Source organism: Diachasmimorpha longicaudata, chromosome 7 (assembly GCF_034640455.1).
Source record: "Diachasmimorpha longicaudata isolate KC_UGA_2023 chromosome 7, iyDiaLong2, whole genome shotgun sequence".
In the NCBI taxonomy this organism is placed as follows: domain Eukaryota; kingdom Metazoa; phylum Arthropoda; class Insecta; order Hymenoptera; family Braconidae; genus Diachasmimorpha; species Diachasmimorpha longicaudata.
The window spans coordinates 7,943,224-7,955,979 of record NC_087231.1 but is presented as its reverse complement, the minus strand read 5'-3'; the positions used below and the strand labels follow the sequence as shown (position 1 = coordinate 7,955,979).

At 41.1% G+C, this 12,756-nt stretch overlaps 1 long non-coding RNA gene across 2 annotated transcripts in view; it reads right to left on the bottom strand.

Moving 5' to 3' along the window:
• Nucleotides 1-12,756, bottom strand: part of LOC135164873 (uncharacterized) — a 116,482-nt gene that overhangs the window by 16,147 nt on the left and 87,579 nt on the right. For both annotated transcript variants that reach the window (XR_010299399.1, XR_010299398.1), the window contains one exon: nucleotides 412-492. This is a non-coding gene — a long non-coding RNA (uncharacterized LOC135164873). The remainder of the gene's footprint in view (nucleotides 1-411; nucleotides 493-12,756) is intronic.

The following is a 12,756-nucleotide window of genomic DNA, read 5'->3' as shown; positions in this document are numbered from 1 at the left end:
AGTAACATAAATTCAGAGTTATTCAGAATAGCTTACATGTCAATTGAAACGTCGAGTTATGAATATTTAATGTTTCATTGAGGTAGTCATTATGGAATTAATCGTGTATTTATGCACTAACTGAACATCAATTCCTCGACTTTCTAATTTCTGTTTTAATCGGTATTTGATCTGATGATCAGTTGATAGTCACAATTTGTTGTACATGAAGTGAATAAAAAAAAACCGTCAACTGAATAGCACTAAATCTCCTTAAACTCTCCGACAATTTCATGACCATAAATCTGTACCTTGTAACTGATAATCCACAAGCAATTGCCATAAAACTTTTAAACCCAAGCAATGAAACAGTCGATGCATTGCTGATTTTATCATTTTGTAAATTCATATAATTAGCTGGTGCAGACTTACCAAAGATGTGCAGAATAAGGATATAGGAGCATCCTCAACCTTAGCTCAGTATAGCCTCAGCGTTTAGAAGGGGGATGATACCTGTAATTACAGAAAACTTCAGGACTAGTTTTCCTCGTTATAGGCAATGACCCACACCAGCATCATCTTCATTTGGATTTCGCTAGCGTGCGCGGTAGTGCGTAATTGGTGCACTCAACCTGGGCAAAAGCTGACTAGATTCTGTGTGGCGCACGAATGCACCGTGAAAAGAGTTGGTTTAGTTAATAAATGTTTTGAGTGCTTATGCAGCTCATTACTTCCGCTAAGAGTCACGCTCGATCTTCGTCTCGGTACGAATGACCCACGCCGCCTGTCTCTCTATTATCGGTTTTAATAGTTCCGGGTATTCAGCGATGTTGTAGACATTTTATGGCTAGTTCATACGCTGAGAGGAGTCGAGTTTGCATTTTCAGGGCAGGTCTTTCAACAAATCTTCTCTTATAGCCAAAAAAAGCAGCACTTTGACAGAGTCAAATTGAAACTTTTCAAAGTCACATTTTAAACTCTCAAAACATTATCAACATCTGCCACTCACTGAAGGATTATTCACTAGTTATCTTTTCTCCTCGGGGAGGCTCCCCGGTGCTGTACTCACCTCTTCATAAAAATAAAAATGATTGAAAATTCTGCGGGCGCGAAATATCAGGATAAACCCCAATGCACCATCGATCTGGTGTATTGGGATGATACATCGAGTGAGACAATATCCTCGTAAACTTCGAGACATTTGAGGAAGGGCTGCTACCTCAGTTATAAATGCAAAGTCAGGAAACTCATCAAAGGCATCAGTATTACCGGATTTAAATGGGCCCTTTTACGATCCACCTAGGAAGTTGCTACACCTGGTGAGGTCATAGTCAATACCCCAAGCACTGATCCGTTGCGAGAGTCGCTGTTTTTTTTTCTATCTACTTTTCTCTGTTTTCAGTATTTTTAGTTTCCACGGGCTCTTCTCTCTTCGCCTCCTTCGCTTTCGCAAAAGGAGATAAGAACTTCCGCAACGATAAACCGTAACTCGTCCATGGGTTGCAGCGTGGATCTGCTTATTCCATCCGTCGTTAAATCTACACAGCACTTCGGGTGGTATAAGGAAACCGTGCACAAGCTCGTAAACCTATGCACGAACGAATTTCAAAGTCAGAAACACTGGCAGAGAGTTTCTGCTGACAGTCAGCGAATCGAAAATTATCACAGCACTTTGTGTACATTTGTAAGTATTACGAGTGTTTGGTTAATCTTTTATCACCTCTATTTATCTAAATAATTTATTTATATGCATTGTTATTTATGCCGACATGGTGAAAAGAATTTTCAGTGAATTTTCAAAAAGTTCAGTCGGCAAAGCGTTTGTGAGAATAAACATTGAGAGCTATTCATCATTCTCGGTAGAAATCTTGCGATTCAACGGCGAGATAAGGCCTCTCCCTATACCATCGAGACTGATCTATGTGCAGTGTGGGTACCCTCCTCCATATACATGCTGCCAAATGGGAATAGATACGTAATGTGGTTGAATTTATAATTGAAAAATTTCCCAGAGCCGACGACGTTTGGTGAGTTATAGTGGCGAAGGCTGGCCTGGACGAGTCAGCCAAATGCACAGTGAGGAGCCATATTACCAAATAATCAAATGGCTCTCAATCCAATCTGTGTGTACAGAGTGCCAAGAACTTTCAATATGCTTGATTTTATTGCTCCCTATTTGAGGCAATTCCTTTGGCCCTCGATAGCAATAAGTCGCGGGGATTTTTCGAAAAAAAAAAACTTGTCTTTTAAGTTTTACATCCGACAACTCTGTTTCTTTTTTTAAAGCCGCTGTAGAGCCAACGCCAGTTCAAGGAACACACACGTTCCAGTAGATAGCCACGGGACCTTTCCCGGAATTGATGTTTCGACTTAATTACATTCATGTATGAGTCTTGTATTTGTCACTAGTTTAATCTTTGTCGGCGACGGGGCGACTGTACGGGGAGATTAAAGGATCCCGACCCGGTCAATGGTACAAATTTATTCATTTGACTCATATTGGGTGTCTTTAAATTGGCAGTTTATTAAATATATGGGTACCACACTCCCATGACCACCCGTAGTTGGTGCTTCCTCAGAGGAAACATCCGAAATTTCAGCCCCTCAATCCCGTTCAATCCGACTATCCATGTTTTTAGAAATCCTTTATTTTTTGGTCCTGTCATGATTGGTTTATGCAGTGTGGTGGGAATTACGTTCGGAAAACCGGAAAATTTATGCTCCACCAATTATTCACTCTCCACTGTCCAGATAAAAGTTCATACGGCCGCCCAGTTTCACTGTTTTTCGCGAACAAAAATTTACCTGGAAAACCATTCGTTCTCCTCTTTTTTTTTAATGAACGTCAGGGAGCCAGATGCTGTAGATTATGGAATTACGGTACGTAGATCCGTACAAAATGGAAAATGAAATCGCTGTAGTTTGGACACCCCTGGTGTACACCAAAGCCAAAAGCCGTTTTAGTCCAGCAGCTCGGAATAATCAAGAGGTCATTCTGTGCAGCTCAGGACACGCTCCGACAAACTCGGCGAATAGTGTGTTTTCCTGAGGATTCAGCCAGGAATTTTTGAGTGCAATGGTGAAGAAAGGAGGATCATGCGGGAGCTTCACAGGATATGTATTTTTTTTTATAACGAATGGAATAATTGGAGAGAAAAAAAATAAAAGCCCATAGAGTTATTCATAAAGTTCTTCAGCCACAGAGAGAAATCCTAATGGTATTTCACTTGTTTTCGTCTGAAAATCTCATTCTCGATGAATAATAGAGAGAAAAAAATGGTGAACAATTTTTTATAAATGAGAATGCCAACCATTTCAGTCGCATTTACCCTGATCCCGAGATTTTCTCCAATTTTCAATTTAACCTTTTCCAGAATTCAAAAATTCACTCGACTCCTTTCCTTCTCGGAATGTTGATCTCGAGATCTCACTGAATGTGCCATTGAGACTATAATGTAACTGGGAAATGTTGGTTACCAAATGGCCCTCGAGTATTTTTCCACTCTGCAATTCTTTTCCATTCTCAGCGGCTATACACACGAATAGTAGATATTCAGGATCTGAGTGAGGGGCTCAGACCAAGAAAGTACATGTAATCTCGATCCCCTCAGCGATGACATAATGCATGGTTAACAATTCAAAGAAAAGCGCTGCTGCTGTATGGGAAGTGCACTCGGTGAGGCATTAGTGCTACTATGCAGTCCCTACTTTGATGTTGGGGGGGTACATTGATAAGCCCGGAGTGGAGGGATTTGTGTGTGCCCGAGACGTACGTATCGGTGGCGACGAGATGGAATACCATATGACCTCTTGGGATTCTTTTTTCTTTCCCTCTTTTTTTATCCCTCTTCAGTTTGAATTAAACCTGAAATCCTTGCACAGTGAGGGCATAAAAAAGGAGATTGTGAAATAATACGGGGATGTAATCATCGGAGACATTCCCACAAACAGCAAAAACCTCAGTCACACACTGATGAGAAGAAAATACAGCTGGGATGGAAGAAAAATTTCAATATAAATTTGGATAATGAAACGCGGAGGTAAAATTGTGAACGGGATTGCAGATTATTGCAGCTGTACCGAGAATTGAAATCGTTAAGAATTTCGAGGAACTTTGGTCATTTTTTTTTTCACCGACGTTCTTTACAATGCTGGGATGTCGTGTATTTTTTTTTCAATTGTCAAGTAACTTATAATTTTTTAAAGGAGAATTTTGAGAAGCTTAAGGTATATCCCCAGAATATATTTTTTAAAATTATTGTAATCATTAAATGGGGATAATATTGAATGTAAATCCAATATAGACCCGAAACAACTGTTATTTACGGAAGCATTGACCAAGGAAAAAGACATTAGAGAGACTTTTGGAAACAACGAGGAAAATTCAAACTAAATTAGGGACATCCTCAAAAGATAAATAACGCGATGATCATTGAGTGTATCATAACAGTACATCCAACTGGGAAATTACCAGTTTTTATAGAATTTACAGTATTAGAGGAGGAGTCCCATTTTCATTAATATCGATCTTCACTTCGTCGACATTGTATTCCTCGAATTTTTATTCGCTCTCTTGGGTGTGACTCGACAGGAAAAATCTGAAATGTTCAATGAATTCTCACTAATTTTCACACTTTTCCTCTAATGACTTTTATCGAATATTTTTCTCGATGCGACTGATTAGAAAACCCGCCAGCGTCTCGTTTTCCCGCCCCCGCACTCATTAAAAAATCTTTGCCGCACTTATTGTGCAGTGTCCTATTACCTCTCTGCCATTCAATTTCCATTTAATTACAAAGTAATTACCATTAGTAACAATCTCATGCCTGAAGGGATAGACAAGTCAATCGAGCAATTGCAATGAGCCACAACTACCTACCTGAGAATGTTGCAGGCGCGTCGAAATCTCCAACTCATTGGTTTTATTTTGAGTGTTCGGGTAAAGGCACCCAGGAGACTTATACCTGAGAGATTTTGGCAGGTCCGGACTGTAGTCACAGCCATGAGTTGGCCCACCATGCGAGTAACTTGAAACCACGTGTGGAGCGAAACGAAGAAGTGAGGAGTGAGAGGAGGAGGTGAGCAGAGCGGACCCAAAAGAATTGGCCTTTTATTTCTCATTCTCGAGCGTCCAGAGCCCCAGCCACAATCCGGTAGGTCTATTGTCGTCTCATAATCGATGCTAAATATGCCGAAGGAGATCGGACCGAGAGGTAAGGCTGACCAAAGCCGGTGAGGTGGGGTTATAATGCCGGTGGAACAGAAATCTCAAGACCAACAGAGAGAGGGAGAGAGAGAGAGAAAAACAGAGCGATGAAGAGGCCGCGAACGGGCTTGAAAACGTGAGAAGGACATACTTACATAGAGACATCCGATCCCTGTACCACACTGTGCACCAGCCAGGAGTGCATGGGACCTGTGGGTTTTATTTGTGGTTAACAAAATTACGGGTTCAGCTTCCATCCCAAGGATGAAATATACATCACTAAAAGATTTAGCCATAGACGTCTGGAGCTCTCCACTGAAAAATTTAGCTGTTTGAGCCCTGTCACCGCTTGAATCGATCGCAGTGTAAATTTATTCATGCGTAATCATGCATGGAGGACCCATAAAAACCGAGAAACGCAATTCAAAACTATAAAAAAAGGAGTCAAAACCTGGACTAGCTCTCGACGTAAGTTATTCAATTTTATCATAATCAATGTCAGGCGCGGTGGGAAAAAAAAAAATAATAAAAATCCATAAAACGAAATGCGGAAATCATTTAGGGAGACTCGGAGTATCACGATATACCTGGTATCCGTTACGACTGACAATTAAATTTGTTCGGCTCGCACTATCGTATATTTTTGCTCAACAGATTAAAGAGATTACTGTTGGTATATACGTCGGCTCCTGGACTCTTGCGTTTTGCGGCGCACGCTTTGTTGCGCACGCATCGCACACCATAACCCTCAGTATTTTTTCTCCCCCCATGGTATGGTCTCTTTGAGAATATCCCTTCCTACCAGCACCTCCCTGCCGCTCGACCCTTCTTCCTCTTCATCGGATTTCCAAAGGAAATATCGTGCGGTTTTGGAAATCAGAGTCGCATGATCGCGACATACAAATCCGGTGGCCACAAATGAGGAGAGTTTATTCCCCGAGTCCGGCACGTATCGATGCGAGAAATGTGATACAGCTCGATGGTACAGTGGAATGAGAGGATGAGGGAGAGAATAAAAAGGACAGAAGATGTACTGAGCGAATGGCGAAGCGCCACCATGAAAGAAAATAACCAACTTCTTCTTGGCGGAGTCTTTTAAAGCCCTCCGGGTTTAGCTGGTATGGTACCGGTGTCTCGTTCTCCCCGATCGAGCGTATATGGAGTTTAAGTGGTGGCCGCTTGTATAAGCTTCACCATATATACCACTGGTTAGGTGCTAAGAAACACCTTGAGTAGTCGGTCTGTTTTCTCGTTCACTATTATCCGGCCTCTGTATATGACCACTTGTCGTTGATGATTTTAAATCGACGAATGAAGCGATTAAAGATTCTAGTCGCAAATTGATTTGAAATCTCCGGCCAGGGTCAAGGCGCCGAGCGATGATCTGTTGTGACACTTGAGGTTAAAATGTACCACGTGTTTATTTTTATTGAGAACAGTGGCTGTCACTCACAACATTGAATATTCAATTAACATATCGATGGATTTATTGAAACATTGCGAAATATTTGATAAGAAATAATGATACTACTTCAGATGTACTACGCGTAACTTGATAATTCATTGGTCACTGCGTACAATGTGAGATTGTGAGGAGTTTTCATACCACCGTTAACAGCGCTCGATAAGACGTTTGAAATCATAGAAACGAATGCGATAAAAAATTCCCCAACTTTGTAGTGATTTTCGAATTTTTATTGTCCACGGATCACCGATATTTTGCAATGGGATTTCAACCCGGTGGGATGACGTTGGGAATTAATTATAGAACAGGTAGTCATCGATATCCATCGAGACCTCATTGGAATGAAATAAAAAAATACCTCATGATGTTTACCGTAAACAGCATTCACCTGCAATTGCAGGTGTAGCCAGCTGATATCAGCTGTAGCTCTTATACCAATTTCTCCTGACCGATGCTATATGGAAAATTGAAGAAAAAATACCGGTCGAGTGGCGGGAGTGGAAAAAATGATGGTAGAGGAAATGAAAAATAAGACAAACGAAGTGGTAACGACTCAGAGGATTGCCCGGTAGGCATTCGAAGGACACTGATGGGAGTAAAGGTAATGATCCGAACGAGGAGTCATGCAGTCCCGGAGTGTTGGTCTTATCGTTTGCAGGCCTTGCGCGGCTTACTCACACACTGTTGGCCCCGCACAATTCTTGGTATATAAACTCTCCAGCACTCCTCACAAATCGCTCCTCTCTCCCTCTTCGTCCTTGTGGACGCGCGGGTTCCCTTTAATCGTTGAAACGTTACCGACGAGTCCTTCGATCACGCCGACTAACATCCGTCCCTGGAATTGCGAGCGACGACACATATATAATGAAAAAAAAACACGAAAAAACGAGAAAAGAAATGAAATAAAATATTTAATGCAATATCTGCAATCTTTTTCAAATTAATTGTCGGGGTTTACTAGACAATTCATTAATGGAATTCAACGATCGGACGTGAACAGGAAAATGTCCTCCGAGGTGATTCGGTTTGGGAGGATGACTGAGACCTGTCGTAGATGAAAATAATCATAGCGCTGTCACATCGATCATCCTCAAATCTACTGAAATGTCTCGAGAGGAATTGAGGGATTGAGGATCTAAATAGTATGCTGTCAATTTAATCACAAACGATTGACTTCTGTTGTGGATGCGTAGGGGAGATTAGCCGCTCATAGTGCCAGACCATTTTTTTAACGCTCTGCGAGAATCAAGGACGATATTATCGCTGATAATACTACTAAGTATAGGCGGAAATGCTTTTAGAGAGGATTAATGCGATCTATTAAATATGGATGCAGCGTGACGATGTTTTATGCAGAAATGTTGCAAAATTGTCTGACACAAGTCCTCCCGTTTCACTGATCACACCACCAAGTGATTATCCCGCCTCTGTCTAAGTGTACTACACTCATACAAAATATATAATTATGCCAATCAACTATTCATTCGATAATACCTTCGAGCGAATTCGCGACAGGGAATTTTGGTAACTTGTTGCGCTGATTAGGAGGAGGCTGATCATAAGAGATTATTATCACTGGCATGTGAGAATAAATTCCGAAAATTTGGGGACAAGTTCGTGAAGGTCCAGGACATATTCCGGGAAGTCGGGGAGAAATTCCCGGAAATCGGTTACAAGCCCCTGGCCACTAAATTTATTCGTGAAGAAAGAAAATATATTTTCCAAACATGAGGTAGAAAATCAGCGCGTGCACGATTTAATGTCACTAAACCGTGGGACTATTAGTTTATCTGGTCATCACTCAGTGTATTTCGCCACGGTTTTCTACTCTTCCTCTGCCCACTGGCAACGTCGATTGTAGTCATTGAGAGAAAACTGGTGGATGAGAGGAGAAAAAGGTGAAAATGCGACGTGGAAAAAATACGAGCGCAGTCGTTCACGAGGGGAGCACTGGTCTCATCATGGTACATTAAAAGGACGTTATGGAATTCTCCTGTGACGACTATTGCCGCTCGGTGAGCTCAAAACCAGAAAGAAGGATCTCCCATGACGATAATTGCTGCAAGGACGATATTCATTTGTTCGTTTGTAATTTATGGGGCGAGTGGTTTTATCTCTCGAGGACACTCCATCAGATTTTCACGGGTTTGAATGAACAAAATCAAAGAAAGAAACTCAAAATCCGCAACGTCGTAACGAATTTGTCTCAGTTGTACTGTGGAACGTAACGGGAGTCAAGGGTGTGCCCCAGTGGCTCTTATATTTTATTCCAGGTAAAGAAAAACTGAGAGCGAAGCCAGTTGGATCTAGTTCGTGGTCTAAATGATGTTTTCTCGATTTTTTTTTTCAATATTTTTTCGAATCCACATCCGTGTTGTAAAAATGATAGAGGATCCCTGGTGAAGACAAAGTTGAAAAATTTATTACCAAAATGCCTGAGTAAAAATCCCTTCGTTTATTACAGTTTTTATCCTCCTGGTCCTGAAATAAAAATGGCACTGAGGCGAATAATTGAGTGACTTCTGGGGAATCGCGTAATTTTCCGTCATCGTTGATTATAGAGAAGCTGCGGAAAGATACGAGAATGGGAGGAATATTCCCACAGTGAGGAGAGTAGATGCCCTTCCAAATATTTCAGTCAGAATATTTTCAGAATTTATGGATATCTGAAAGCCGAATAAATTAGTAATCAAAGGTCGTCTATAGGAAACCGAAATTGAAAAAAGGAGTTTATTCCCTAGAGTTCATATATGCTCCCAAGCGGAATTCCGTTGAAAAATTTATGATTCTAAGATTTTTGTATATTCAATGCTGGAATTCCCATCAGAAGTGAATGAATAAAAAATCAAGTTTCGTTTATTCTGCTTTTTATTTTAATGACTTCAGCATCAAGAGGACATTCAGCTGAATAACCACACAGTCACTGAATTATTGAAGACCATTGTTATTCGAAAGATCTCACAAATGTTGCGGTTGAAATAATTTCAGGATTTATGATCATCCGGAAGTTGAATAAATTAGTAATCAAAAATTACGTATCGGGAGCCTGATTGAGAGAAACATTTTCCTCTCCCAAAGCTCATATCTGCTTGCAAAAGACAACTGAGGCATCATTTGTCTCTCTCCAAAGAATTCAATCCCGCGAGTGAATTCTGATTCAATCGGCACGACTCGAAAACACGAGTTCAATCAACTTGAAAAATCGTGAAAATCAACTCGCTAAATTACTGCATAAATTACTAATTTGCATCACGAGATAAGCCTGAACGAACTAGCCCCTTAATCGTAAAAAATCCAGTGTTAATGTATCCCCGATAACCCCAGCCTCGAAATACCGAAAATTAACGATGAAATTTTATTTCCCCAACGATGTCTACAAGTTCATATCAGATAAATCCGTTTAAATCCCAGGGATCATGAAATAGATTGCTCTAAGATTTCCACCATGTGTACATGAAAAACCTTTAGCAGCTTAAGTCTACACAACTGTACTGCATCAACGATAGCATTAATGTATCGCATATCAGTTATAAGATGTACACGTTATCCAGGCCTCATCGTAACATGGATGAGGCGTTGAAACCGCAGATATGCTATTAGCTAAACGATACGAACGGCTCGAATCACAAGCGTTTATTCATGGGCTCGTGTCAGAAACATGAGCGACAATAATTTCACAATTTTTTTCACAATCAATTTCAATAATCATGTAGTCATCTTTAATGATGCCGGATGGATATGAACAACAGACAACATAAGCACATGTACCATCAGATGCAGTAGAGAACGAGGCCAGAGTATTCACAAACATCTGGATGTGCGAGAGACTGGAAAAAAAGGAAATTGCGAACATGAAAGAAAAAAAGGGAATTTCAAATCGATCTGATAGTCGTAAAGTGCAGATACCGAAATGCCTGGCATGTGGCCTCGTGTTATTGTGGCACACTTATGTTACCAATACAAGTGGTATGAACCCCCCACAAAGTGTTAATCCCACGCGATTGAAAATTGTTTCCAAAGTTTTTGAATCGTACAATGTACATTTAAAAAAAAATGGAGAAAAAGGAAAAAGGTGGAGAGCACGACTGCTGCAAAGTATAGGCTTGCTCGTTCAGTCTGCCTGCGAGTGTTGCCTCAAAACGATCGAAGAACATGCTCGACATTGCACCACGACCCGGGGTAATAGCCCGTTAACTCGTTCACTTTTGTTATGCACATAGGAAGTGAAAGAAATGCCCACTATCCTGCGTAGGCAGCAATCCAAGTTTCGTCTTCATGACGAGTAACACACGTTGGGAATAAACTTTTCATTTCAATTATTTTAAAAATACCCTGACATTTTCTTCATAACAATTATTCCTATAGTTTGCGGAAGGAAGAGAATGATATCAGACGTTTCCAGTCATTTAATATTCTTTAACAATTATTTTTAGCGAAACGTGGTTCACGTGGTTTCAGGGTATTTTCCCACGACGTTTAACAAGAAAAACGAGAATGGTTGAGTGATTAATCGCTGGTGCATCATAAACACGAGCAATTCCAAATAATTTTCATCCTCAAATTGTGAATTACACGATGAAATTGGGGTAATGTAGCGAGTTGAGTGACTAGGCCATCAGTCATCGTTGTTTGGTATCTGATGAGTGCCAAAAGTCCATTTACGAAGGTTAAACAAATGTGCAATGCCGGAAATTGTGAACAATGTACCAAATGAAAATTCACGTGTAGACGATGTGGTGTGTTTTACGGTCTCGGACACGTGCACAGGGAGTTTCGATTTATGGCGAGTGAAGGTTTGCCGCGTTAAACTGGAATATGGAGAAGTTAAAAAGTGGTGGGTGGTGGAGGGGTGGCTCGAGGAAGAAATAGGAACTGAAAAAAACGGAAATACGAAACACAACTGCATGACAAATAAAAGTATATTTGCCGAGAAAACCGACGAATGCCAGAAGGGGCAAGTACACATACAGAGGAGTTTAGCGAAATGTAAGTGTACGAATGAGTGAGAGAGATGGCGGGAGCTAATGCACTCGAGGTCACCAGGAAGCCGCTATCTGTGGCACAAGTCGCAACTACAGGGATATCTGCCGTGCAGGCCTCTCTTTTACAACAAACAGCTGTTCCCCGTTGCCGCGACTGAGTCACACATATACACGTATCCCCGAGTACACCCGCTTTGGCCTTGGTCCCCGGACTAACTGAGAGAGAAGGATAGAGATTAACTATACTTTTCATTGCGGGGCGCATTAATAGACACTGGCTTTTGCCTCGTGGCAGTAAGTAACCGCACGTGTCCAACTTACTTGCATTCTAATTAGTTGAATGTAGAAATAAACAATTAGGGAAATAGGAAATTAACCACGGGGAAAAATACCTCCCCTCGTGATACTAATCTGCCTTGGGTATAAGGAATCCCACCACTGTGATTTGCACTTTGGGAAGTGAGCATCCAGGTTAAGTGTTTCACGATTCAACTTTTAGGAGATGGAGGAAATAAAAAAAATGGCAGCATCAACTGCTCCATTTAACGTAATTGCACGTTAAATTTTAGAACAGTTTTGCAAAGACGATGGCTGAGGGGGAGAATGAGGGGGTGGAAGGGAGGAACTTGTGATACCATGCGATTAAAACTTGTTGAGCTTCTTCGTATGTACAAGTTGGAGTAACGTCTATTCCAGTGTCTGGATCATGAATTTTCTTGAATGTGGAGGATCAGTCTGGTTGGACGGAAACAGTTAGACTATGATTTCATCGGCTGGATCTTCTATACCTGGAATATACGCGATCGGGCCCATGCAGCGGGTTAACGAGATGCAGACACGAGAGAAAGGGATGAGGGGGATAAAAAAAAAGAGTTTTTCTGAAAATAAAAAGACCAGGAAAACCAGGTGCGGCATCGTATTTCCCTGAATCTGGCCGGGCGGCTTTTTTTTGTTGAACTTGCTATTTCAGAGTTTCGTCACGTACTACCTCTGCCTCAACCAAAAAGGTATCCGCTAGGATCCGACCAATTTATTTCGAAGGCTCGTTAGTAGGCGCGAGGATAAAATCGTCTGGAAAATGGGCCCGAGGTGTTTTTATATAAATCGTGAAACAATTTCTCAGA